General features: G+C 41.3%; 1 protein-coding gene and 1 long non-coding RNA gene across 5 annotated transcripts in view; one reads left to right on the forward strand and one right to left on the reverse strand.

Annotated features, from left to right (window-relative positions):
• KCNIP1 (potassium voltage-gated channel interacting protein 1) overlaps nucleotides 1–27,377 on the reverse strand; it is a 536,992-nt gene that overhangs the window by 378,836 nt on the left and 130,779 nt on the right. The window lies entirely within an intron of this gene.
• LOC310673086 lies at nucleotides 1,458–21,054 on the forward strand. Its single transcript, XR_014508828.1, has 4 exons — nucleotides 1,458–1,559; nucleotides 3,177–3,297; nucleotides 13,538–13,629; nucleotides 20,353–21,054. It is a non-coding gene; the product is annotated as an uncharacterized lncRNA (long non-coding RNA).

Raw genomic sequence — 27,377 nt, forward strand, 5'->3', positions numbered from 1 at the left:
TATTTCACAATAGGAGGGGCAGACTAACTCTCATAATTCACAAAAATTGAAGTGCCCATTTATTTCCTCCTAATCTGCCTCCTGTGGCTCAAGCTTATTTGAGTGCAAAATCACCTTGCCTTGGCTCGCTGGGAAGATAAAAACATAGCAAATGGCTCTTCAAGTAATCTGAAGTGGAAAGTGAAGATGTCAACTCCTCAGAATGGAACATGTCATCTCTCTGTTTGGGGAGAGAAATTCAATTTCTACAGGACAAATATCTTTTCTGTGTATGTGTGGTGGGGACACAAGGCTGCAAGCACTATGAAAATTATATGCATTCTGTACTATATTGTTGCATGCCACCCCAATCTCTGAGTGCTGTGAGACTCCAGGGGTTCCAGGCACTTACCCAAGGTTCATGTTTCCTTTGGAATGAGGTACAGCAGACACTGTAAACAAATAAATTGTATGTCTTTATGACATATGTCTTATTTACACATACATGCAACCTGAGCCTATGATGGAGGGGTTCACAGCACTAGCACACCAAGAGGGTCTTGCTTCTCCCGTAGCCAGAAATCCATCAGATTCCATCAGAAATCAAGCATGGTTCTGTCTGCCAGGTTACAGCTTCCAGTTTGCACACACAACTTCCAATTCTTTGTCTTTCTAACTAACAGACAGTTGACAGGACCCACACGTTTGTTCTCTGGCACAGAGCCACTTCCTTTGTTACTTGAATGACCCCTCCTGGCTATTCCAGGAATTGAATTCATGCTGGATCCAGGAATTAGAAGGGAGCTCTGGCATAAAGCCTACCCCCCCATTCATAACAGTATAATAATAAAAATTTTGTTATTTATAAACCATCCATCTGGCTAGGTTGCCCCAGCCACTCTGGGCGGCTTTTTCCAGGATGAAGCTATGCAAGCTAGCCTTCCTTGTTACCCTTCTTTCCCAGAAAATACCAGTCACTTTCACACATTACTCACATTAAGGAGCAAAGGGGCTGCACCTTTGACCCCACTCATGACAACACTCAGCTCTCTACCCCTGCTTTTCACATGTTAGCATGGATGTCTGAAGTGGAGAAGGCTTGAGGCACTTAGACATCAACATGCTTTTTCACATGAGTAACACATGAAGGGAGTTTCTGTTGCCAATCTTTGCGGATTCAGGGTTTGTATCTGCAAAAAGCAGTAGCAGAATCCTCAAAGTGATGCATAGACCTGCTACCTGAATAAGCGCCATGGTCTTTCTCAGGGCATATTCTATTTTAAGTGGCAGAGGGGAGGGGACTTTGTTGAAACGGAGCTCTCTGCCAGAAGATTTTCTAATTCTTTGTGAGAGCCAAATATTCAAACATTGCACAGAACATTACAGGGAAAGGTTGTTGGGTTTTTGTGGGGGGGGGGATAGGGAATCTGGTGTTTTTATTGCTTTCTTTCTTTCTTTCTTTCTTTCTTCAGAAAACAAAAAACAGCCACAACTGATGAACTGATCTGATAACAACCAATGCAACCAAAGATCTGATGGAACCAGCTGCTCTCAACAGACATCCCAGGAAACAAGTTGAAGTAATTGTTCCAGTAGTTATAAACACCAGGGGGTTGGGAATGTGTGATGCTCCAGATGCTGTTGGACTCCAACTCCCATCAGCCCCAGCCAACATAAATTCATAGAATCACAGAGTAGGAAGGTATCCTGAGGATAATCTAGTACAGTGTTTCCCAAACTTGGGTCTCCAGCTGTTTTTAGACTACAAGCTAGATAGCAGGACCAGTGGTCAGGAATGATGGAGACTCAAGTTTGGTAAATACTAATCTAGTCCAACCGGATTATGCAGTTGTCCCATACAGAGATCCCACCTGCAACCTTGCCATTATTAGCACCACACTCTAACCAACCGAGCTATCCAGGCTGAGCATGGTCAAGGGGTGATGGAAGCTATAGTCCAACAACATCTGGAGGGCCATAGGTTCCTATTTCTAGTTTACATAGACAAGGAAGTACAGTTTCTCCACAGATGTACCCTCACCCCCATTTACTCATTGCTAAAGGGAGAACTCTAGACGGGCCAAAAGATAGTCCTCTTATTTTACCTATAGAAAGTGAAGAGATATTATAACCAGTAATGGGTGGAGAAATAGGAGCACGCAAATGAAAATAAGATGAAGTCTGTTGGGACCTGCACTAAATTAATGTCTACAAATTTTAAAAGAAAAAGAGAAGCTGGATGACGAATTACCAGCCACAACCTGAAAAATGATAGTTTGTTCTTCTCAAGTACTTCGACAGTACAAGCATATCTAATTAAAGAGAAGCAGAAACACTGTCATATAAACAAAAAGAACATTAGCTTGCTTGTATACTGCTCTACATTTCTAAAAGCTGCTGAACAAGAATTATACCAAACTGTAAATTCTGACAGATTTACATTCCTTTAAACCCTTTACTGACTTGGATCATAGCCCTGAAGCCAAAGCATGCATGTAAAATTGATGAAGAGAAGAAAGATGAAAAGCATTACACAGCAGGTTGAATCCCAGAAAACAGGCTGGGAAAACCACCAAAAAAGCATTTTAAATGTATATATACCACAATAGTCTTGACACAGAACAGGGATTTCCCAATAGTAGTTTAATAATAATAATAGGTAAACAGACTTTGGCACATAAATGAATGGGGTTTACTTCCAAATAAATAGGTTTAGGAGCGGGCTGGAAGAAGACTAACATGCACTATGGAAGAACTGGGAAATAATATTGGAGAAGTGTGCACAAGAGAGATATTGTCCCTCGGACATTTTATTTTTACCATTAAGAACAAATTAATGGGACTTGCAACTAGGGATGTGAGAAGGCATTGACTTCCATTTTGACCCACATTCATTGCACGTACTGCAGTTTTCACTGAGTTGCAGTTCAGATTGCAACAAAAACTACATTGTCTCGCTTTCTGCTGTGGTGGAATTTTATGCAATTACTTATGTAATTCATTACATCATTACATCATTCTACACCATTAATTTCAATGCAAATAAAATGCAGTGCAAACTGAGGAGAGGGCTCATCAATTATGCATCACCTATGGACTGAAAACAATAGTCAATATTGAACACATTCGCTAGATTGATTTCCTTTCCAGATATGGGACAAATAAACATTGGCAATTTACACTCTTGTTTCTATCAGAATTCTTTGGCATCCCTACTCACCATAAAATGTTGCACAAGATCAGTGAGCCTGAGTGCCAGTCAGGAATATTTCCCAGCCCTTTCTTCAGGACAGGAGAAAAACAGAAAAAATATCCTGGGTATGATTCTTGCATGGCAGTAGCCATACTTTGCCTTCAAAGCAATCTGCACAGAGGTACTTGAGTTCAGCATTGGAGGGAAAGATGAAACACACCTCCTCTGAGAAGAGAAGAAGGGGGTTTACCCTCTGCATAAGCTTATCTAAATATTACAAAACTCAGTGGCTGAGTGTTTGGAATTTGCAGAGTCCCTTGTATAAACAGAAGCCCCTTTAGCTCAAGCAATGGTCCTCTAATATCCGTCAATTATCCCCATTTTCGTTTCACCCTCAAATGTACCACTTCCCATGCTATTCTACAGCACTGGACTTCAACTGGTGGGTCACAACAAGAGTACTACCACCATGCACATACTGTACATGGTAAAAGATTAAGACATGGGTCCCCACAGGCATGTTTGAGTTAAGAGTGGTCTTAAAAAGGTTGGGGATCCCTGTTGCAGATGATTCCACTGACGTTCAACATCTACTTTTAAAGAGATATAGGGGCTCCTGTAGGAGGCAAAATGGGAATCCCTCATTACACTACTGGAATTCCACATGCTAATTCCATTAGCTAATTAGTCAGTCCCTACAAAGTTAACAGAGAGACTACTGGGCTTGCACCTCAGTGCAAAATTCCTAAAGGAAGAGGACAACAATTTAAGTGTAATACAATACAGTTGCATCAATTGGTTTCCAACACAAAGAATGCTAATGCTTGCCAGCAGCCTCTCTGTATGTGTGATTCTCCACAGCTTTTGTAAAATACACAATCCTATGGATTTGAAAACATCTGCATCACAAGGAGATAGCAAATTTCCAGGGTCTGCAAGCAAGCGATTTTCTGTATTTTAAAAAAGGAAGAGAGATTGGACTAGAGATCATCAATAAGATGTGCTTTATTATTAGAAGAAGGTTGATAACAACAACCCACTCCTCCCAGTTCGGAAAACAAGAACTCATTACAATTGGAGACCAAACCCTCCCAGAGCCCTCCCTACACAGAGGGGTACTCTAGAGGACACTATCAGCTGCATGAGCAGGGCCAGCCCAATAGATTTTGCTGTCTAAGACAAAGATGAATCCCCTCCATTCTATGTATTGAAGCCAACGGGACCGACAGTTGAAACTTACTTCAACACTGGTGATGGGATACTGGCATTCCTTGCTCCCAATTGCAGCAGGCCAGCTTAGGAGGTTCAGGACAAACCACATGGCACACACAGCTCTATTCTCCAAAACCTTGCTGCCACTCCCACCTGTCACTTCCTCACTGCCCACTCAAATAAATGCTCCAAAGTGGTAGTGGGTTTGCCAGCATGCATTTTGTGAGAAGAGCAATGCATTTACATGTGTGGTGTCTCCATGTTCTGGACTGGCTAACTCTCTGCCTGCTCTGTAGGTCAGAGGCCGTTTTCCAGTAGTACTATGTGTGATGCAGCAGGAGAAGGTGATTAGGCAACAAAAATAGTCAACCATGACTATTAACAGGGAAGGGTCACTGCTACCAGGGTGCCAAGATCAGGTGGATGTGAATGACAAGGAAACAGCTACCTTACTCTGCCCAATGGTAGGGCTGGCCCTGCCAGATCTGGTTTTCTTGCCATGTTCAGAACAGTACAGTCCACTTCAGTCAGGATGAGGATGGCATGTTTTTTTCCAGCCAACCATTAGTTACCACCTAAAACCCATTCTTTACTAAGTTCTTTGGGGGCAGTATTTTGTAGGTATGTGCACTATCAATACATCCACCCATGTTCTGAAGGAAACCACCTGCAAGAAATCCATCAAGTTTTAAGACCTACCTCTTCTGTCAGGTTTTTAGAGGTGCAATTTCTTGAGGTCAATTTGCATTGTACAAATTGCTAGCTTTGTTTTGTTGTTAGTTCATGCTATGTCTCTTTTGTATTGGTATTTTAATTGGTTTAAATTCTTCAAAAGGCACATGCTAATGTCAACAGTCCAGCAATGTAGTCAGCTTATAGTTACAAAGTAAGCTGGGATAATATAAACTCATTCTATGCTCTGTTACCAGAACTTTCTAGGATGATGCTTAAGGGTGAGCTATGTGAAAAGTGTATGACATAATAGTTGGGGGACCACTGTCCACATCATTGTAGACTGTGCTGATTTTATTTAAGAAGTATAGCAAAGTTTTCTAGAGAACTTGCACAAGGCAGTGCTCAATAAGATACTATATATCATCATAAAACAATGCAAAAGCATTGAGCAGCAAATTATAAAAAGGACACCAGTTCTTACTCCAAAAATCTGCCGAAAGAGCTTGCCTTGCTTCCTAAATACAGAGATCCACAGGAAAACAATTTCCATGAAGATGTCATAACAGTGAGGGTTCTACCCCTTTGGCAGAAATTGTCCCCCCATTTTTTACACCAAACAAAGAATGGGATGTCACTGCACCAGTGCTAAACCCAAGCTGACGGATAGTTTTCATAGTACAAACTAGGGATGCAGCAGATTCAAATGAATCCCAAATCTTGAACCAAAGTGGGGTGATTCAGAGGGATTCTGGGCCTGCCGGAGGCATCCCAAAGTGAAGCAGGGAGTCCCAAAGCATTTTGTGGCACACCAGCAATTCAGACCTCAAAAAATGGCTCAAACAAGTGTCTGCTAAAAGCAAAACCGATGCTTCTGAGCTTACTTGATAAGGGAAATGCCAGGGTTTGAAGAGGGACGAAGAAGGGCTCCATTGTGACTACTAGTTCAAAGAGGGCTCTTTTTGCTGAAGAAGTAGTAGCAGGCAGAAGTTTGTCCTTCCAGTCCTCTGACTGAAGCTGTAGGGGATGTTAGTTTGCTAAAAGTGAAGATTGCAGAAGAGTTGCTAAGATCTCAGAGGTCAGGTAGTATTGGCCAGAAAGGCACAGCCCCCCCCCCCCAAGAAATGGAATTATCAGCTCAGGGCAAGCAACAATGGAGGACACAGGGTGGGAAAGTACAGAACTGGGAGGCGGAAACTTACAACAATCACACCACCCTACTTCCACCCTACTATGGCAGTTCTCCTGAAATTTGGCAGGATTCATTCCCTCAAAGGGGGCAAGCATGTCTGAAAATTCAATCTAATTCTGTAAAATAAATAAATAACTGTTAAATAAATAAATAAATATTAATTAAAGGTTTCTAGTCTTAAAACTCCTAGACCAGGGGTCAGCAACCTTTTTCAGCCGTGGGCTGGTCCACCATCCTTCAGACCATGTGGTGGGCCGGACTGTATTTTGAAGGGAAAAAATGAATGAATTCCTATGCCCCACAAATAACCCAGAGATGCATTTTAAATAAAAGCACACATTCTGCTCATGTAAAAACACCAGGCAGGCCCCACAAATAAATCCAGAGATGCATTTTAAATAAAAGGACACATTCTACTCATGTAAAAGCATGCTGATTCCCAGACCATCTGCGGGCTGGATTGAGAAGGCTCACAGGCCTTAGGTTGCCTACCCCTGTCCTAGACCTATCTGCCTGTAATTTAGCAGGTTTTATCCACTATGGAGGGTCAAGTCCACCTGTAAATTTCATCCAATTCTGTTTAAAAAGAGAAAGAGAAAGTTATAGGAGTTAAAAAAAAACAACGTAATAGTGAAGCAGGGAAGCAAGGCACTTTGTTTCTCTGAAATTGATTTGGCCTCAGACCCTTAGCCAAATTGGAAGATTCTAAAGCACTTTAGATCAAAGCAAACCCTTTTTTTAAAGTCCCAAATTGAGATCCAAGCCAAATCTTGAATTCAGTGCATACCTCAAATATAAACCACTAGGCAAATTAATGGAGTGACTTTACACTATTAGACTACTAACTGGTTTCTGTAGTCAACACAGAGACCAATAGCATATTAGGATATTCCAACAGATGAGCTAATACAGTACATCTCCTTAGAATGATAGCATTTGATTCAGCACATCACATTCCAAAATCAATAGAGACATCCTTTTTGCATTGGGCTGTGGTTTGCTGTTTTTGGTTAAAAGAACACAATGTTGCTCTTGGCCCTACAGCAATACAAATCCAAAGTTGGATATAAAATACTCTTTAATTGTCTATTGATTGTTCTTAAGATTTTTGTCTCCAAAACCTAGTTCAATGTATTCACAGAGAACTTAGGCCTTAGTAAAATCTTTGCAAGAATATTGATCTAGAGACAGGACACTAAAATCATGATGTCTCAAGTAAATATGTGCTACAATTATAAAGACTCCGTCTGCTCTGTGTTGTGCTCTCAAAATGGCACTTGATTTTGATACTGTTTGCCAGCTTTCCCCAACATGGGGCTCTCCAGATTTTTTGGACTACAACTCCCATCAGCCCCAGCTAGCTTGGCCAATGGAAAAGGATGATAGGAGCTGTAGTCCAAAACATCATAGGGCAGCAGTTTGGAGTCCATTGCCTTGATTCACCATCCTCTAGGCAGCAGCACAAAGGCTGTTGCACTAGGGCAATAATAATGGTTGAGTAATATGAAATCTAGCACAACTGTTGTGCCTCAGAAGATGGCTTTGCAACAGGAAGTATCAGGGTTACAGCAATCTGTTGCACAACCAACCAAGAGAACCATGCTAGCTTCCTGCACAAGCCATTCTGCTAGCACAAGTAGCTAAGGGACTTCAACTTAGCACTACATTTAATTCATCCCCATGAAGTCCAATACAGTGGTACCTCGGGTTACAAATGTTTCGGGTTACAAACGCTTCAGGTTACTGACTCTGCTAACTCAGAAGTAGTACCTCGGCTTAAGAACTTTACCTCAGGATGAGAACAGAAATCGAGCAGCGGCAGCACAGTGGCAGCAGGAGGCCCCATTAGCTAAAGTGGTACCTCAGGTTAAGAACAGTTTCATGTTAAGAACGGACCTCTGGAATGAATTAAGTTCATAACCAGAGGTACCACTGTACCCTGTTTCCTACAGTGGCCAACCAGAAGCTTCCAGGAAATCTATAAGTAGGGCTTGAAGACAATGTCCTTTCCACTGTTGCTTCTCAGTGGTATCAGTAGCATTCCACATAGCTGTCATGCCTAATGAGGATCAAGAGAGCACATGGCTCGATGAATCTCTGCAAGCACCCTGTCCAATTCATTAGGCTGCATCAGCTAAAACTGAGCTCATAACACAAGGTTAAATGTGGCATTGGACCCCTAAACAGAGGCCAATGACTGGCAGCAAGGTTCTCCCAGATGTGAGTAACTTTGTTCTCAAAGTAAAGTTTGGTCATAGAGCAAAGCAAAATGGACATAGAGGAGCTCAATGGGCACTAGAGGTCCATCTACCACAGCAGGTGTGGTTATCTCTGGACCACTTGGAAACGTTCTGGTAGGAAATTCCCCAGAACATTGAGGAATCCCTTGGATTTAAAAAGAGGTGGTCTGACCATGAGAAAGGATTACTGTGGACTGCGCCTGCTTTCAGACAGCCCCTCTCATCACTTGGAGTGAAACTATTGGGTGTGCTTTGCTCTTTGTGTTAGGCCAGCTATCTCTGGTGACAGCCATATCATAGCCATGGAGGCTAGGAAATCCTGAGCTGAACTGACTGCAGTTTCAGCTGAACAGAGATCACCCTGAGCAATTGTCTTGTTGATCCCCCAACACCCAATGGCAATCTTCTCTTGACCTTCTGGCCCAGCTCAGTTCCAATTCTAGTACACGGGGGGGGGGGAGAGGGAGGTGAATCAGGTGCAAACCACCCAGTTTGCCCATCCAAGTCTCTTAGTAATGTGTGACAAGTCAGCTCCCTGATTCATGATTAAATCATGAAAGAGTGTTTTATTATTACAGTTGGCTTTTAATTTAGCACATAGCATTTAACACATCATGACCCAAACAAATAAGTGATTCTCCAGGGCAGCATTGTTTTGTAGCTCTATGGGACAGAGATAGCAAATTGGTCACAAGTGTCCAGGTGCTGCTCATTAAACTAACCCTCATTAAAGTAACAAAAAAATCATATATTCTTAATACTGCACTATGTTAGTTCCTAGCTCCCTTCAGAGAGGGATGCCAGAGAGACTGACTGTGGGAAGGGCATGTATGTTCCCAGCTCCCTACAGCCCTTATGTCCTTGTATATTCAGGCTGAATACTTGAAAACGGCTCCTTTATCCATTGGCCACTTCAGCATTCACTTGCCTGACTTTAATACTGGCACTGAGCCTACCCTCCAGATCATTAGGTACCAGCCAACACGGTTAGAAAAATTAACACACAATAAAATAAATGGAGATAAAATGTGTAATGGCTAACACAGCATGTCCTCAGCTCAAGCACATCAGTCAATGATGCATTTTGCAATTAAAGCCTTGCAGGAAAGAATTAAAGAGATATTAATTATTTATTGCTGTTTGGTTTTTGCAATTACTCTCCACTGAATTTCCCCTTCATTGCATCACAAATAAACTTCATTTGTAAGGCACTTCAACCTCTGTTTCTCCAGCAAAATCTTGCTGTTTGGTCTCAGAATACATTTAAGTATTATTGATAAAGAAAAGCTGTAATTCAGCAATAAAAAGTATGTGTATATATAATACCTGTGATGTTGTACATCTTCCAACATGTTTATGAACTTGCAAAACCAGATGCAAATCATTATAGTGCTGGGACACAATTATTATCAACCAATTCCCTTCAGAAGAAAGAAGGAACATTGCTGGTATAAAACGTCTTGAAAAGGGGGGACCAGCTGTAAATGGAAGTGATCCTAAAGAAAACAGTTAACTGGGAGGCCATTCAAGCAGCCCAGGTTTGAAAAGTATCCGGTTTCTCACAAATACATGTTGATTGCCCTCCAGTATGAGAAGCTAGGACTTCAGCTCCTGAGTGAGACCGGACCAAAAGAATAGCATCCTTACCTCGACCAGCCTTACATGCCATCAAGCTGATGGACCAGAGGAGGTAGCACAAGTAGCAAAAGATAGCAGAGAAGCAGCAGGATACCAGACACAGGCACAGGGCTGCCCATTTAAGGATCTTCATAATCAAGCAAGAGAGTGGGGGCCTGGAAGGGGTAGCCAGGGTCCAGGATATATAAACATTCAGTTAGCATGCAGCACTCATTGAAATATGTCATTCCTTCCTTTGGGCCCGTCTAGGTTTCTGAGGCAGCCTGTCTCTGACCATTCTTGATTTCGCCTTCTACTACATAATTTTCAAGATGATATTAACTTATCATCACCCTGCACTGGTTAGCTGGTCCAGGGCACTGTGTGACTGGCTTCCTCCCAACTCCTGTTGAAGTTTCCCTAGCCTGGACACCCATAGAAGAAATGGAAAAATTGAACAGTCTGCTCAATATAATTAAATTAAGGCATAACTGAGTAAATATACAGGTGGCATTGGCCATCAATTGATTACACCAGAAGAATGAAACCAGTTAATGAGATACTTTTTTTCCATTGAAAACAGTAAAGGCGCATTACAACAGGAGGAAAAGGTGCACTCTTTTTTCTTGAATTTTGCAAATCAACATTTCACCGTAAGGTGTGTGTTTAAAGATAACTGAACTGTCTCCTACTGTGCTTTCATAAATTAACATGTCAGCATTCACATCTGTGAAATCAGTTTATTAATTTGGCATCTCTGTACACCAATAAAGATCAAAGACTACATAGGACAGGACAAGACAAAATGTAAACTGCTATAAGAAATGGATCAAGTGATCATCATAAATCCAGGGCGCATGTAAGCTGTGGGTTGATACTGTTGCAGCAATGCCATCTCTCTCTGAGACACACATGCTCATAAACCCCAGACTGAAATGGGCTTATGTCACAGCTATGTAGATGTAAATAATGACCCACATCTGACGGTATTCCACAGTTTTTCAGTAGAGGCAATCTAATGTACTTTCAAATGCGAAAGGCTTGTGTGTAGGAAGATATGCATGTGAATTATAAATGCAAAGGGGAAAGCAGTCTCAACTTTTAGGTGTGCCATTGTAAACAATGGCTGAGTCTTAGTCAGCCTATGAATTTCACTACTCCACAGAATTAATATTGTGCAGTCTGTTTTGTTCCTGGTGAAGTTCATAGCCAGCTGGAAGTCCAGCCCAACAGGGGTTCTAGCATGGAATCTAGTTCAAGACAATCTAGTTCAGGTTGTGCTTTGTACCCTGGAGAGTCACATGAACAGAATCAAATATAGCTTTGGCAGTAGACAACCACATATTGGCTCTTACATAGGGCTGTAGCTCATTCTATGTGGTTTGTTCAACGTCTAATGGGAGAAGCCTCTTGTAACTAATGAGCCTTGCCTTTGAGCAACTATCGGCTCTTAATAAGTGTTTGGGGGTGTGGGGACTATGGCTCCACCAAGGTTTCCAGCTGGAATCCTTAGAATACAATATGATAGCACAACACCAGCTAGGATGTCAGCCAAGGCTTTTAAGGAAGCAGGGCCACATGGGGTTGCTGCTACCTTCTTGCTTACCTCCTCTATTTCATCACTTCCTTAAGAGTCCACTGTCCAATCCCTCACACACAGGGATTCTGACCTTAGCACTATGGCATAGAAGGGTTGCACAAAGAACATGACCCATTTAATTTCATATTGTCAGAGGGAAGGGACAGAGAGACTGAAATCCTAAGCATAGTTCACTGAGACATCAAATGCAATCCTATTACATTTATTAAGAAGTAAATTCCACTGGGTTCAGTTTACTCCCTAGTAAAGCCGCTCTGAGCCCGGTCTTGGCTGGGGAGGGCGGGGTATAAATACAAATTATTATTATTAGTAGTAGTAGTAGTAGTAGTAGTAAGCAGACTTCAGATTGCAATATTACTTTCCAGTAGCTCAGTGGGGCTTATGCCTAATACACATATATAACATTGGACCATATATTTCAAACCAGGCATAGACTACAACTCCCATCAAAACATCTGGAGGGCCGAGTTTGCCTGTTTCAAATTGATAGTTGCATATTGACATTTGTATTCAAAACCAAGAAAGATAATGGAGAAAAAGTAACAGTTTGGAGCTACAATTCCTAGTTCATTGAAACTGGCAGAAATTTTACATTAATGCCATGAACTTCTCATTGCAAAGGGAGTGCAAAAGGGACTATCATGTCTTTCCATATGGTTAACTGTAGGAGGGAGGCAGTCTCTCATTTGTTCACTGTGCACTTGATACTGGCATGCTGTTCAAGAATTGTGTGTCTGCAGTTTTTGCACAACTGGCAAAATGTTGAGCTAGGAAGATGATTTCTTTTTTAAAAGGGGAGGGCATATACTCTTGCAGAACTAGACAAGATATATGTAGTGTGAATTCTAATTTTCCCATTATACAGTAGTTTTTGTTACAGTTAGCAAAATCCAGCATGCTATGGCAGTCAAAGGGCTAATGAGACTCAGTTCAAATTCACACTCTGCCATGAAGTTCACTATGCAGCACTGGGGCAATAGCAATCTCACAGCCTAACATACCTTATAGGGTTGTGGTGAAGATAACAAACCTCACCTATAGTACAATGAGGGCTATGAACTTTGGGGTAAGGTGGAAACAGGAGCTAGGAAAAAGAGATCCAGAGGATTCTGAGAAAAATGACAGTTCAGCCTCCACTCACCCTTTGGCAGAAATTGGGATGTGCAGAGGAGAAGTGGGATTGCACTTAAGTTCCTGGCAGGATCTTGAGCTTTGCTTCTTGTTTGCTTACTGCAAGCCTGCACTGCTGAGAAACTGCATGTAAAAGCCATGGTAAAGCTTATACATCTTGGAGCTGTTTCCTTCATACTTCCCAGGTTTATTTAAATCTCTTTCTCTCCCCTTAGTCAGCTAACAAAAACAAACACTGAAGAGGAAGGTTTGAGCTTTCTATTTTAAAAAAGAGAGTACAGGAGTTTATTCATCATTTCCTTTGAAACTGCCTGGTTAAGTACAAACAGTTCCAGTAATAAAGAGATGGTTCTAATTCAGCTACAAGGGAAATCTGTCTCCCTCTCAAGCACCCCTGTGGCTAAAGAATTAATTAGGAAATGCTTTTCAATTAGATTAATTGTTTCACTGCTTACTCCTCAGGTCAAAAGAGTGCATAAAAATTACAGACTGAAGCAGTCATGTTAGGTGCAGCTAGGGATGGACAAAATCAGTGTATTTCATATCCACGCCACTTTCAGATGTATTTCCCCTCATAAGTATGTCCTGTCCCATTGAAAACTTTAAGCTGCATTTTCTCACTGCAAGGAATTAGCAAATATGTATTTCTAAACATTTTCTCTTTTTTAAAAATGCCCATGCTTAAAAATGTATTTTGATAGGTTTGAGCTGAGGACTGCACTAGAACATTCAGAAAATGAGAAAACTAGTAGATAACTGAGTTCTAATTTGCATGTTGGAAGGTGCCAATCAGGTAAGTGTTCCCTGAAATTTGCAGAAACTGAATTCTAGAAGCATCACTAGATGCTATTCTCAACAGTTGGCATGTCTCCATATGAGGCACACAGCATGACTGCCCTCCCAGTCTATTCCACTGAAGTGTGTGGACCAGCACAATTTGTACAGTTAACTGAGAAAAAGAGAAATTCTTACAGGCTCTCCAGGGTAGCAGCACAGGGTATGCTATTTTTCACTCCCCAGGGTATCTGGAGGGCAGCAGCAGTTAATAGAGACAAAGGTCACCAAGCAATGAAAAAGAGCACAGTGGATGCAGTAGTGCCTGTGGGGAACAGAGAACACAGCTGTATCTCTAGCTGCACATATAAACCTTTAATGAACTGCCAGCTTTAAGCGCTTCAGTTTCATTCTGTGCCATCCTCATGTATCATCATCATCATCATGCTTCTATAAAAAGGGGGGAGTAATAAGCAGGTAGATGTGGAAGAAGCACCTCAGCTTAGCTTGAACAACCAACAGATGCAAAGGAGATTCGCCCAAAGGAAAGAGTCATATTAAGTTACTTAAGGCCTGCCAAAACAGTCAATTTATCTATGCTCCTGGTGGGTTCTGGAATACAAAGCTTAGCGACACGGAGGACATCACCACATAGTTCCTTGTTTGAAGAATATAGGAGAAACCCACACTATGGAATCTTCCCAAGCTCCAGTTCCCACATTCCTAAAGGAAGGGACTTCAAACTATGGGGATAAGCCTTGGAAAGTCTGAGGAATTTTGTCCTAGATCATACCTGATGCAAATCAAGGAAACCATTCCACTATAAGTCCTATCTGAAATTTGGGGCTCAGATAGCCTACACAAATGCAATTATCTAGATTCATTTGTGTTGCATCCAGCATGTCAGGACTGATATGAGTGCTGAACAAAATACCCGTATTTTTTGCTCTATAACACGCTCCCAACCATAACACGCACATAGTTTTTAGAGGAGGAAAACAAGAAAAAAAAAATTCTAAATGAAACAGTGGATGTATGATTTTTGTGGTTCATGCTGTGGCCACAGACATGTGATCTGACGGCGAGTTTGGGGTGACCCAGTGCAAAAATACTGAGGATCCGTGTGGATCCGTGCTTTGTAACCATGTTTTAAGTGGGGAGGGAAGGAAAAGCACTCAAGGAACAAGGAACACACATGGGGTGGGTGGAGAAGGATGCTGTTAATAATGCAGAAGAGGGGTATAAGAGGAGAAGGCTCTTATAAGAGGAGTGGGGAGGAGAGAGAGGCAGAGAGCCTGCTTGCGAAAAACTTTGCTGTTATTCAGCGAGTGGGGAGGAGAGAGGGACAGAGAGCCTGCTTGCTTTAAAGGAGCCAACCGGACAGGAGCCACTTACACTCATGTAAGCGGCTCCTCTCCTCTCCTCTCCCGCTTTGCTCCTTTAAAGCAAGCAGGCTCTCTGTCTCTCTCTCCTCCTCACTCAGTGGCTCTTCTCCCGCTTTGCTGTTTCAAAGCAAGCCACGGAGGAGGGAAGGAAGGAGAACCATAGATCCTCTGCTCACGACTGCAGCAGATCCCCCCGCCATCCGTAGGCATTCGCTCCATAACACGCACAGACATTTCCCCTTACTTTCTAGGAGGAAAAAAGTGAGTGTTATGGTGCGAAAAATACGGTAAACAAAATCAGTGTATAATCTTGACCTAAAATATGATCCAAATTGCTAAACAGAAAAACAGAAAGCAACACAGATTTCCTTTAATATATCTAGTCAGCACAATATGTTTTGCACAACGATTCACTATGGGCATACCAAGACCAGATCTCATAATGAGGGCATAAGATTAAAGGGTTGTATTCAACATAGTGCTAAATAGTTTCATCATTGCAAGGATATCTGCTTGTGCAATGGAATTTCCTCTGCCTCTTCTCCCACCCATGCCCTGCCAAACAAATCTTTTCTAAGTGTTTCCCCCAGACATGCCAACTATAGGGGGCAGAGGTGTCGTCAGCCACCTCAATATTTCTTGGCAAATGGCTCAAACACCCTGAATATTGAGGGGTCAGAAGAGGCCAAACTTCTGAGCTGAACGTGGTGCAGCATCAAAGGCAGACTCCTCCTGAGTGTGCGAGAGGAGGAGCTGCTGCGGTCATTGAAGCTGCATGGTGATGGGCAAGGCCTCCTCCCAATGACGCAGCTTCTCCCAATGATGCATGTGCATCACGTGTCATGCATTACATGTCAGCATGTGATGTCACACATGCCCATCAGCTATGTAATGCGTCGCTGCCCCTCCTCAATCTTTGGCCCAAGGTGACACTTTTGGTTTCTCCAATCCTCCAGAACAGGAAATTTAGGTCCAGTTTGGAATACACTTGGGATTATTACACTCAAGCTAGAAATCTCAGGAATCCAAGACCCCTAGATCCAAAGAAAAAAAATCAGCCTGAGGTTTCAGACTGAGGTGAATACCAGGCCTTACAGAACCCAAGACATTTTATCTTGGTCATCCTTTTGCCCATACACTACAACACTAAATAAATTTCAGATTTCAAAAATTCTAATACCTGGGTGAGGCCAGGAGCAACTATAGCACAGCACCACATAAAGAAGGTGTAAGAGTAATTCCCACAAGTGGCACATTGTTCTGCCTCCACCCACAGCATACTCTTTATGCACAGAGTGGCTATGAAGGAATCACACAAGAGCACAAATGCATATCCTGAAGTGCATATCACAAGCTATAGTACTGGATCTCAGCTAAACAATCTTAGACCTTAATAGGCATGCATTAGCTACATTGTTTAAATATGTACATTAAGCTAAACCTAATGAAAGCTAGATGAAAATTATGCTGTTGATTTTTAGAAAGAATGCTAGCTTTTTTAAAAAACCAAATCAACAGTCACCCTTGCAATTAGCTTGAAGATTTTTAAAAAGACAAGCTAGACTGTTCCCCATTCACCACTGGCAACACTTCTCTAAACTATGTTGTTACAGTGTGTCAGTGGTAGAAATACTAAGTTTGAAATTACTTGAGAGTTTGGTAAACAGGAGGAGGGAAGGGGAGTATAATTTGCCATGGATATAGGTAAAAGTAGCTGAACTAAAGAGAAACAAGATACAGATGTGCAGTCTGGTTCTCAAGCAGCTAGAGCTTAACTTGTTGGAAGCCAATGTGATGCTCTCCAGATGTTTTGGAGTGGACTACAACATCCATCATGCCTGACCATTGGCCATGCTGGTCAGGGCTGAAGAGAGTTGTAACCTACAACATCTAGCGGGCACCATATTGGCTATCCCAGATTTAACTGAGGTATTTTTCGTCCTCCATGACACTCCATTTACTGTGCCCTTTCCCAAACTGAAATGCCTTCACTACATTGCAGTCAAGCAGAGCCACTGCCAACATTTCAGAATGAGATTTCAGCAATGCTTCTTTTCCTAAAAAAATTGTTTAGGGGTACTCTCATTTTCCTACTCATATTGAAATACTGTCCCTCAATGAGGCCAAACTTAGATTCACAAACTGCTTAGGGGTATTTGCCCCCCTGTGTCCCCCTAGAAAAAAAGCACTGGATTTCAGTAATAGCAGAGCACAGTGTGATCTCATGACTCTTTCTGTGGCAAAAATAAAACAAAAATGCAGCTGACCATACCCACGGCAGTTATTTAAACTGTCCAATTTCTTAAGGGTAGCAAAAATGTTATGCATGTAATCAGCATCTTGTTCATAGGCTCTACCATCTTGTTAAGTCTTCGTTAATAGGGCTCTGGCCCCTTAGCTGTTTCTATTACCAAAAATATAAAGGTAATCAGTCATCTATAAGCTGAGCAAAGAGTGAAAATGATTATTACAAGGAGGTATGAGCTGTATGATGCTGGGAAAGATGGAGGGCACAAGAAGAATGGGACGACAGAGGACTAGATGGTTAGACAGTGTTCTCGAAGCTACAAACATGAGTCTGACCAAACTGCGGGTGGCAGTGGAAGACAGGAGTGCCTGGTGTGCTCTGGTCCATGGGGTCACGAAGAGTCGGACACGACTGAACGACTAAACAACAACAACATGAGCTATTAATGACCCTTGAGACTTTGTCTGGAGTTCTAGATGCAATCAGGCATCAGCACAAAACCTCAAGTGCCTGGAAATTCAGCAATGGAAAAGAGATTCATCCAGAAATATATGCCTAACATGCTATCCATTAAACTTTGATCTCTATCGATAAAAAGCAACATACATCCACATCTGATCTAACTCTAGCTTCACTCACAGCAATAGCAAAGGACAACAAAGGCATCAAACACCTGGCACATCCCTCTGCCATCTGCTTAAATTGTCCTAATGCAATTCTTACATGGTTATTGCAGATGTCACTCAGACTGCTTACTGCAGTCATTTAACCCTATGGCAAAGTCACAGCATAGCAGTGCTATTGGTTTCCCACCAATATCACTAATTTCTTTGTAATTGTTTGGTAAATAGTTGATGAGTTCTTAAAAATAGTCCTAACACAGTAGTTTCCTGAAAGGGGAACATTAATTTAGAAGTGTGTTTAGTGAGGAGGGAATAGGTTGTTGGTTTTAGCAACTACTCTTCCACAGTTAAACATAAATGGCTTGAAGACCATACTAGTAACTCTTTGAATCCTCATTAGCTGATGCTACCCAAACAACAATTGTTCTTCCTGATCCATTGCTTTCAGGGCTACCCATGTTCTACCAACACCCATGTTCTAATTCTCATCACCTGCTTCCCCTTCTGGCACATATGTCCTACAATTTATTTATTTTAATGAATTTTCAATTGTTTCAGTTTGGATTCTGATATTAGAATTTTTATCTAAGATCCTAACACCTTAATTTAAGGGGCTGAAACTTGACATCAACGTTTAAAATCCAGGCATTTTGATTGTATGAATTTTCTTCCTTTTCATTAAAGTTGACTGAGTTCTACTGAAAAAAGTCATATCAGATCCTGCTAAATATTGATAACTGGGGGGAAAGTTGGGATGTTACATGCTGGTGCTGAGTATCAGATATTTCTAGGTTTTAAGTTTCACAAAGCAGAATTGTGAAGGGATGTTGGGTTTTTGTGAATGTTCATTTCAATGCTGTATCAAACTAGCATAACTGAGACCATGTTGAGAAAAATAGACAGAAAGGTTGGCTTTGAAAGAAGCCTAATGCTTGTGTTAGCTTGAGATATCTCAATAAATAATTCAGATATGAACTGTCCTAGGGGTACCCACATTTCAGGATCATTTTTTAAAGAAAATGAAACAGCAGCTCTTCATCTGATGAGCAAATGTTACAACAAAATAAGCTCTTTGCTTTAATAGCATACTGGAAATACTTTGTTTTGCTTAATTTTGTGTTATGTACCAAATATCCACTTGAATGTCCTCTTGGTCTAGCCAAGCAGCATCTAGCTTAATTATAGCTCTGATGCATGAGATTTACAAATAGTTTAAAGATACCAAATTTATAGCAGATTCTAGTTTTCTGTCCCTTGTACTTTATTACAGGAGTGTAAGCAGTGCAATAAAAAAAAGAAAGGAAAGCCCCTCTTTGCTGCAATGCAGGTGTGCACACACAGTTTATGCTGTACAAAATGGACTGCAGCAAAGTTTCCTGGAAATGTAATTTAACACTCCAGAGTCAATTCCCTTTCTCTCTGATATAATGTTTAATGCCATATCTTTCAAGTTTCTGAACCAGACCAACTACATTAATCATCTTACTGCTGCTGTTGTTTTTCTTTTCTTACTTTTTTTGGAGGGGGTGGGGGAGAAAGGCTACTCAAACCGTATTTGTAATTGTGTCTGTTTCATTTGGAATACTTTAGCAACCCAGCTCAAGATCAGTTCAGTTCAGTATCAAAAAAGAAAGCACAGACATGATATATGTACTTATAAAAAATGGGACATCTTCTAAAAAAGGAGGTGTGGGGACACTTTCTCAAGTTCATTCTGAAATTCACATTTCTTTTAACTTTTTATTGACCTCCCACTTTATATATTTGCAAAGCTCTGATATTCAGTATTTTTTTAAGGAAACATATGCATTGACAAATGCACTCACCCCCTCAGCCTGTATTATATAGTTTGCCATGACATTAGTTATACTGGCCTGTTTTTTATTAACTGAATTCAGGGACCCCTTTGGGGGCTGACCAGGGCATGTTAAATTATATAAATACTTTCAGATAACAAAAATCCACTTGCTGCAACTTTCCTTATGGGGTTGTCTGAGACACCTTTTGGTTAACACGTTTCATTTGAACTACCACCATCAGATTTGCTCTCCTAAACCTGAACATGTGGGTGTCCAGATTTACAGTATCTTAAAGGGGAAAAACCATGCTAGGTCTACTCTCCTACAGTAAGCAAGTACTGTTTTGGGCAGGACAGGCAGATAAGACGGTGATCAAATAACCAACTCCAGATTTTTTCAATCACCTTAAATTATATAAATACTTTCAGATAACAAAAATCCACTTGCTGCAACTTTCCTTATGGGGTTGTCTGAGACACCTTTTGGTTAACACGTTTCATTTGAACTACCACCATCAGATTTGCTCTCCTAAACCTGAACATGTGGGTGTCCAGATTTACAGTATCTTAAAGGGGAAAAACCATGCTAGGTCTACTCTCCTACAGTAAGCAAGTACTGTTTTGGGCAGGACAGGCAGATAAGACGGTGATCAAATAACCAACTCCAGATTTTTTCAATCACCTCCAGGTTTCTACTTCAAGAGAATGCATTAAAGGAATCAAGATAAAGGAGCGAGAGATACCAGAAACTTCATAAAAAGAAAATAAATGTTTTATTTTCCCTCCATTCATTCAGTGACTAGCATGAAGTACCAGCATCCTCATGCAATGAGATTCCTAGGACCCATAGAGACTGCATGAGCCAGCTGAAGTCCTTTGAGCAGTGGCCACAAGCACTTGCTCAAGCTATCTACTCTGTGCTTCAGAGTGCTTAATGCAGAAGGACTATGATTTGGTGAGGAGAAAACCAGTATCAAATCAAACAGGACCTGGGTCTTACCAGTTCCAGCATGTAGCTGGATGACAATATTTAGCATCCTCCTTAGTTTATGCTTTAGAATGTGTAAATTGGGAAGTCTATTCCTTTGATTCTTGTCAGACTGGTTAAACACAGAGTAAAAACATCCTTGGCTGTATTGAAGCAAAGCAAAGTGCCTATGTCCTTGTTTGCTCTCATGAAAGGAAAGCTTTTAGTAGATAAAGTATTCTTTAAAAGACAGAAGGTTAGAGCTTTGGGTTTTTGTCACATCAGGGCTTGTGTAGCAGTTAACAACTATTCTCTTCAGAAAAGGCTTACTATTGTCTGAAGATTTCTCTCCCCTTGGCCAGACCTACTTTAAATTATTGCTAATATGCTAAGGACAGTAAAAACACTCATCTAGAATAATTATGAAGACTTGTCCATTTTTTATTTCTAAGTTACAAATCAGTACATTTTCGGGAAGCTATGGATACAACCCACAAGACTGCAGATGAAAATAAAACATATGACGTAATAAGTGATCAACATGGATGAATGAGTCTAAGGATGAATAGGAAATGTACCATCCCTAAGTGTCTGCAAGAGATTGCACATGTCAATCCAAGTGCTTCCACTTGATCATTGGCAATACGTATGATTCCTAGACATGGAACTGGTCCCAAAGTTCTAATCTCATCTAATCAAGCTCCTACCCCACTCAAGGTCAATGCCATTTTCTGAACCATAATTCCAGCTTTTTCTTTTTAGGTACACAGTTACTGTGCATGCACATATACCCCAAAATATGCTAAGTATATAATTAAAATACCTGATGATGAAGCAAAATTGGTGCTGCCCTTAAAGAATGGAAGGGCAGCACCTATTTTGCTTCATTTCTATTTTTTACAATTACATAAATCATCATCATATATTTTAATATTTTATTATGATAACTTATGTAAGTTTTGCAATGCATTCAAAATCTGAGACCAACAGAATGTCCTTTTGAAGATGAGGAAATAAATCAATACTCCAGAAAGTGGTCAGTTGGATACAAATGTACAATTGGATTTCCAATCATAGAAAATCCTTGACTGGGCAGAATCTTGATTATTTTCCTTAGTAAGGACTGTAATATTATCCATTTTATAGCACTCTTTTTTATATATACAATCTTTGCCTCACATTGCATTTACTATTCTTGCTGTACACAGTGATCATGTAACTTTGTCCGCATGTTCTTTTTAATGGTTTGGATCACTTTACAAGACCCTCTCAAATGGGACCTACATGAAACATTAGATCTAAGTTCTTATCAGAATAGACGATTGCAATTAATCATCCTAAATTAGTTTTGTGCATTAACTTCAATGCATTTACTCTGAGTCGGACTACAACTCACAATTGGCTGCAACTCACAGACTCTAAATTCACCCCCAAAAATATATATATAACTGATTAAATAAAGAGTCTACACAGGCTCAAGATAGAACTCAGGAATTTAGAAACAGTGACTACCAGAAGCAGGAAGACACCCTGCATGGACATTTGCCACAGGGGTTGGTTTTGCTCTCTGCATTTTTCTTGAAGCTGTGGGAAAATAATATCCACTGTCCCCCTAGAAGGTAAAAAACCATTTTGGGATTCAGGAAGGGTATCCGGATATAGTTAGATCAACCCCTGTATATGGCATTTATTGACCTAAGGCCTTCAACATTGTAAACCATGCTGTCCTGTGAACTGTCCTTCTGAAAACTGGCTACCCGGAAAAAATTATGAACATTCGGCTCCTCCACAATAATATGACGGCAACAATTGCAGATAACAATGGCTCTCAAAGTGAACGATTCACAGTGGGATCAGGCGTTAAACAGGGATGTGTTATCGCCCCAACTCTATTTATTATTTTTATCACCATGATCCTACACACTGTCAAAGGGAAACTTCCCACCAGGGTAGAAATCATATACTGAATAGATGGAAAGCTCTTCAATTTGAGTAGGCTGAAAGCAAAGAATAAGGTTACCATAACTTCCGTCATAGAGCTTCAATATGCTGATGATAATGTAGTGTGTGCACACTCAGAGGATGACCTCCAAACTATCCTAAATATCTTTGTAGTAGCTTACGGAAAGCTTGGCCTATTGCTCAATATCCAAAAAAACCAAAGTGATGCACCAACAAGCACAAAACAGCCCCTCCGTAATGCCACAAATCCAACTTAACATTGGAAAATGTTGATCATTTTTCCTACTTAGGCAGTTACAGTATCTTTCCACAAGGGCCAACACTGATTCTGAAATCCAGCATCACCTGAGCTGTGCTAGTGCAGCTTTCTCCCAATTGAAGCATAGAGTGTTTGAGGATCAGGACATTCACAGAGAAACCAAAATGCTTATTTGCAAAGCTATTGTACTACCAACTTTACTGTACCACCGAAACATGGACCACTTATAAACGCCATCTCCAACTCCTCTAAAGATTCCATCAATGGTGTCTCTGAAATTTTTTACATATCACTTGGAAAAATATGCAAACTAATGTTAGTGTACTGGAAAAAAGCAAAGATCACTTGTGTCAAAGCAATGATTCCTCATCATCAACTTTGTTGGACTGGTCATGTTGTCCAGATGCCTGATTATCATCTTCCAAAGCAACTACTCTATTCCCAATTTAAGAATGGTAAGTGTAATGCCAGTGGACAACAAAAGAGGTTTAAAGTCGCTCTCAAGGCAAATCTTTAAAAATGTAGTATAAACACTGACAACTGGGAAACACTGAGCTACTAGTGCTGCAATTGGAGAACAGCCTTCACCAAAGGTGTCATGGACTTTGAAGATGCCAAATGGAGAAACGAGCTAAGAGGAAGGCACATTTGGCAAACGTTCACCATGATCAACTCCCACCCAAAAACCTATGTCTCCACTGTGGAAGGATGTGCGGATCCAGAATTGGCCTTCATAGTCACTTAAAGACACACTGTTAGGACCACATTCATGGAAGACAATCTTACTCGGCTATGAGTGTTCACCAAAGAAGAAGAAGACATTTGACACAATTCCTGGCAGATGTAACTTTGCAGAGTAAACTTTGTGTTGAAATCAAGTATTCTGAAGAGCACTTTTAACAGGAAACACATGACATCTTTATTAATGAGACAAAACCAATGTGGGTAGCAATGGTGCCAGATCCAACGAACATAGATCACAGCCCTGACCTTTGAAAACCACAGTCTGGTTTTCAGTTAGTTCAGGTGCAGCATTATCCTGTTTCCAAAACAAGTTTTATAAGGATCATAATGATGTCTTTTGCAGGACTGCTGAGACATCCTGCTTAGAAAGTGCAGGCAGCCAGTTCCCTGCTTTCAAACACAGACAATAGCTTACATTACATATTTCAGCTACATTCCCAAGCGAACAATATAAAACATTATTCAGACCGTTACACATACCCCTTAGTCTTATTTCTGAAATGCACGATAAAATGCACCTTGTCCTCTTTGCCGAACCACACACAACACCCCACCCCAATTCTCTATAGGCCTTTTGGTGCTAAGCAGCTAGAAAAAAACTGCTTTACTTTCATAATTCTGCTCTTAAAATGCTAATGATAAAGAACCATAAATACCACAAATTTACTGCAAACCCTGGAAAAGTCTACCTGACAGATGAACTGAAGCTTTGATATCTTTCTGTTTATTTGGTGATATGATTTACATCACTGATAAGGCAATTAAATTTATTTTACACATTAGCAGATGGTGAAGTAGAAACTTCCTTTTGTTCCCTGTGTAAAGTTATTTGTATTTACTACCTGTATCAGCCTGCCCAGGTCCTTAGATCAGAATGGACATCCAGCCTCTTGCCGTTTCACCACCACATGAAGTTAACTAGGTGGTAATAAGGGATAGGATTTTCTTTGTGGTAGTGCCCCCAATTATGGAATGGCCTGGAAGAGCCACTGGCACTAACACCTGTCTGTTTGCCCAGGCAATCATGGGATGCAAGTCTGCTGCTGCAATTGATATGCTGGATTTTTTATTCTATATTTAGTTTTCATTATGACCTGGTATTCTTTTGTGTGGATTGTTGTAACCCACCCTGGAATCAACTGATGAAGAGCAGGTAATAAATAAACACAATAAACACAATTATGTTTGTATCATAATTGTATTGGTTTGTGACCATACAGATTAATTCATTCATCCAAATGGGTATAAAATCTGATTTCAGAAGATAGCTCAGTTGGTTGGAGCGTGGTGCTGATAATGCCAAGGTTGCAGGTTTGATTTCTGTATGGGCAGCTGCATATTCCTGCATTGCAAGGGAGTTGGAGTAGATGATCCTCAGGGTCCCTTCCAACTCTACAGTTATATGATTCTATAGTCCACACTATGAATCATTAACACACTTAAGAGTAGAGGCTATACATTACAGCCATCAATTCCCATGGATAATTTTCACTCCCAGCCCCAACTGTTGTTGGCACTAAAACACAGTGAATTCCCCAGTCCATTCTGATTGCCATGAATGATACGGAATGAGGGTCATGGGTACATGCACTATGCAAATGCCCCCAATGTACATAATGATTGGTGAAGTTATTGTCAAGAAGTTAATAAATGGAAAATTCATTATTCTATCCTCACTTGGGTGATTGCCATAAAAAGCAGTCTGAATTGGTAGAAAGTTAACAATGAATATACTACCTCGCCTTACAGGATTCCTGTGATTTGGCTATATTTATCAGACCCAAATACTGTTCATTTGGCTATCATTGCATTTGCAAATGAACAGTCATCACATTTATTTCTGACACACAAACACAGTGTTTCCAGCAAAAGTGCTACAAGCGACACATAAGGGGATGTGTCAGCATAATGCCAGCTATATCTGACAATCTGTTCAAGCAGCTGGAGCCTTGTTTTCAATACTGTGGCATAACCAAATCCTGATGCCATTCCACATTATCCCAGCTCTGCACGTTGCTGACTAAAGTGCAGAGATGACACTGCAAACCTTATAACGTGACAGAAAATAACAATTATACAAACACACACTTTTGTGTGCTGTGAAAAGTGCATTTATTCACATCCAAACTACCGTAACTCTCTCTTTCCAATAATAATTCCAGTAATATTATCATCTGTCCAGCAGGAAGGATGCCCTGAACCACTTACACGCTTAATAAACATTTATCACCGTACATCAATGTCCATAAGGACTACCATTCTGGCATTTGGAAAACAACTGCAAGACAAAACCATTTTCAGCATCAATCTCTGTAGTGAAGAGACTGACATAAAATATTGAAAGGATTTTGATAAGCTAATTTCTATTTTATGACCAATATTCACATAGTTAATTTCAGGTGCTTACTTTAGAAATCTGGAGCAAAATGATGCTTGGGGAATTGCCCAGCCACAATTTGTATACATTTTTTTCACATCTGATCTAATGAGGTAGGCATGCAGGAAGACACCTTTGTGATGTGTCATCTAATTCCCGATTCTGTGTGGGACACCAAGCCCAAAGGAGGTGGTGGCCATCTCCCTGTTCTGGCCTGGTGTGGCAGGATTCCTGGGAGCCTCTGTGGTAACACAAGACTTCCAGGGAAGGTAGGGCTTTTTGGATATAAAAGGGAGCCCCAAACATGAGATGAGGCTTGTTCACATCAAGGCTTTTCCACTCACCACCCTTCCTTCAGCCTCTCCCTAGTAGCATTGCTGGTCACTAGTTGACAGGGCCAGAAAGTTATTTTGCTCATACATGACTGGCCATGAGAAGGGCTGAACAAGTGGTTATGACTTTGGAAAGTATACATGCATTACTGGGGTGGTTTGTCCATCTTTGGTCCCTCCACAAAACTCAGCTCTCACCTGTGGCTCCTAGAAGATGTCAACATGTGACTGGCTGGCTAAATTAGGTGAAGGTAGCCAATGGGACAAGGGACGCGGGTTGCGCTGTGGGTTAAACCACAGAGCCTAGGACTTGCCGATCAGAAGGTCGGCGGTTCGAATCCCCATGGCGGTGTGAGCTCCCGTTGCTCAGTCCCTGCTCCTGCCAACCTAGCAGTTCGAAAGCACCTCAAAGTGCAAGTAGATAAATAGGTACCGCTCCAGCGGGAAGGTAAACGGCGTTTCCGTGTGCTGCTCTGGTTTGCCAGAAGCGGCTTAGTCATGCTGGCCACATGACCCAGAAGCTGTCTGCGGACAAACGCCAGCTCCCTCGGCCTATAGAGCAAGATGAGCGCGCAACCCCAGAGTCGGTCACGACTGGACCTAATGGTCAGGGATCCCTTTACCTTTAGCCAATGGGACTCAAACCCTCAATGGGATAGCCGATGGAACTTAAACCCTGCAGGTTCTAGCGGATTGAGCAAACCAGACCAATAGTGGGTCCTATGGTCAAGAAAGCAGTTTCTGCACATGCTATAGAAGGAAGTAAGGGGCAGGTGGCAGGTAGCTCATCTAGGGGAAGGAAAACTCTGGTGCTAAACCTCTGCTGCCTTGTGAGATATCTCCGAGAGAAGAAAAGGCAAAGGAGGTAGACCTAAACAAATCTGGAGTGCAGTCCCTAAGACAGTTGGATAGCAACTTGTATGCCTTCTTCTGGCAACTCCTGCAGCGAAGCTGGTGCCCAATGTATTGCTCTGCTTTTCTTTGGACCACATCAGCAAGGCCAAGAGTGGGGTCTTGTCATCTAGGCAGCCCTGGACCTGCATAAACACTACCCAGGCTTGCACCGCAGGGA

Source organism: Podarcis tiliguerta (assembly GCF_965153285.1).
Source record: "Podarcis tiliguerta genome assembly, chromosome: 2".
NCBI lineage: Eukaryota > Metazoa > Chordata > Lepidosauria > Squamata > Lacertidae > Podarcis > Podarcis tiliguerta.